General features: G+C 40.3%; 1 long non-coding RNA gene across 1 annotated transcript; it reads left to right on the top strand.

Moving 5' to 3' along the window:
- The first annotated feature begins 196 nt into the window (after positions 1-196).
- Positions 197-1,298, top strand: LOC111655818 (uncharacterized). The gene is made up of 3 exons (XR_002760828.2): positions 197-330; positions 776-897; positions 1,207-1,298. It is a non-coding gene; the product is annotated as an uncharacterized LOC111655818 (long non-coding RNA).
- Positions 1,299-2,101: the final 803 nt, after the last annotated feature.

The following is a 2,101-nucleotide window of genomic DNA, read 5'->3' as shown; positions in this document are numbered from 1 at the left end:
TGTTTGTGATTTATCCAAACTCGGGCCTAGTCAAGTTTATTTATGTAGCTCTAGTTCTTAATCATGGTTACAAGCTTAAAGAGCTCCACCCACCCACATCTTAACACAGCCCTCATTAAGAACTTGGAAAGGCTTCATCAACACATGATTTTGTTTTTATAAACAGTTTATGTCTGGGTTTTACATTGTGAACATTGTTTGGTTAAATATTCACTGTGTGATATATCTTTCTGGTTGCATGTGTACGTGTGGCTGTTTGTTCCTTTGTCTGACCTTCTCATCTTTCTTCATCCTCACAGGGTGAAGATGGAGGAACAGGTCCCTCAGATGGTAAGGAGTCTCTTTACTTCCTAACAACGCCTTTTGGTTTTTTCTGACTTGGCTGCTGTTACACAAACACACATAATCGTACTTACACTTTCAGAAAATCTAGACAGTGAAGACAAAGGGTACACGTCGCATCCGATCTGAAGAAGCAGCATACTAAATAAAACTTCAGTCTTTCCAGTATGTCAATAGAAACTACATTCATTCTTAGTTATTTCAAATTTCGATCTCATATAACAGATTTATCATAACACATTCGTTTCATAATTTAATTTTAGAAGAAAATCTTTTTTCCTGGCTTGATTGAATAGAGAGTGAACCATCATAGCTCAAAGCAACATTCTTGCCTTTGGTTGACCTCTCAAGCACCTAGAATCTGCTTGTTGACATTTACAGTTGGTCGCCTGAAATTTTCATGTTAACATTAGTGATGTATGTGTGTGTACAGATGCTCAGCGGGCAGCTGCTCACAACCGCATGGCTTCCACCAGCCTGATCCACGAGACCGACCTGGTGGTGTCCATCAACGACCTGGATAACCTCTTCAACTCGGACGAGGATGATCTGGCGGTTAGTAGAGATGTTGGCTTACGCTGCTGTCAGTATTTCGTTACACACAAAGTGTGTGTGTGTGTGTGTGTGTGTGTGTGTTTGCGAGCGTGCGTACGTGTGCTCTACCCTGGCATTCATGTGCCAGCGCAATGACATTAGCTGAGAACTCTCAATACCCACTGCAATTACTCTTAAGAAGATGTCATGCGTTTACTGACTTACAGGACCCACAGGTGTAACATGCATGAATTTAGAGCAGTTTTATTAACTGACACTTTGAGGTGCTAAAATAGACAGGTGCTAAAATACTTATTTTTTTGTCCACAGCCTGGTTCCAGGCGACCGGTGAATGGAACTGATGAGAAATTTGGCAACAAGGAACCAAAGCCATCCACTTTGGACCCTGTCTCCTGCATTAGTATGTATCTCTATACCTGTCTCTACTGATGTTGCTCTCTCTTCCCCCCTGAACACTGATGTGCCTCTCTCTTTAAACTATATGGGTGGATTTGTCTCAAGTGTTAATCTAGAATCTGATTGGTCACACCTGTGAGCCCCTTGAAAATTAAGAATGGTGCACTGAGATTTAGCCAGAAGCCACTTCAGCTTTAAACATAGTATTCCCTCTGCTCACACTTTCAGCTAAGTGAAATGGCATCACATCCTTTAATCCACTAAATAAAATTAAGGCTTTTACTACTTAAGCATCATCGATGCTCACCCTTGGCTTTGCCACCTAGTGGTGAAGAATATGGCTGTAATTAACTTCACAGTGCATCAGTGTTTGGCTCATAAGTGACAGAGTCATCCTGTAGCTGCTGACTTGTTGTCTCCGTTGTTACTATACTGCTGGCTCTCTATGCTAACACCACATAGAGCTTAAACTTAAAGTTAAAGTGTAACTTAAAGTTACACCTAATTTGTTGTTCTGAACATTATTATATCCGTATTTTCTATGGTGATGTTGGGTTTGAGCTCAGGGTGTAGAAATAAAGAGAATTTAAGGCCACTATATTTTACTGTGAAGTAAATTGGTTCCAGGTCCCATTTTCCTTTATTTTATGAACAGATAATTCACAGTCCTAAACTTTGTTCTTTTACCATGAATTGTATTTGTTAGCCCCCTGGATATGTCTTACAATTACTAAAATTGCAACAGAGTTGAAGATATTCCCCTCATTTTCTCTGGACATCTTTGCATAGAGCCTGCTCACCAGGAAAC

Source organism: Seriola lalandi, unplaced genomic scaffold (assembly GCF_002814215.2).
Source record: "Seriola lalandi dorsalis isolate HSWRI2012SDOR001 ecotype SW California unplaced genomic scaffold, Sedor1 jcf7180001975753, whole genome shotgun sequence".
Classification (NCBI taxonomy): domain Eukaryota; kingdom Metazoa; phylum Chordata; class Actinopteri; order Carangiformes; family Carangidae; genus Seriola; species Seriola lalandi.
This window is presented reverse-complemented; position numbering and strand designations above follow the sequence as displayed.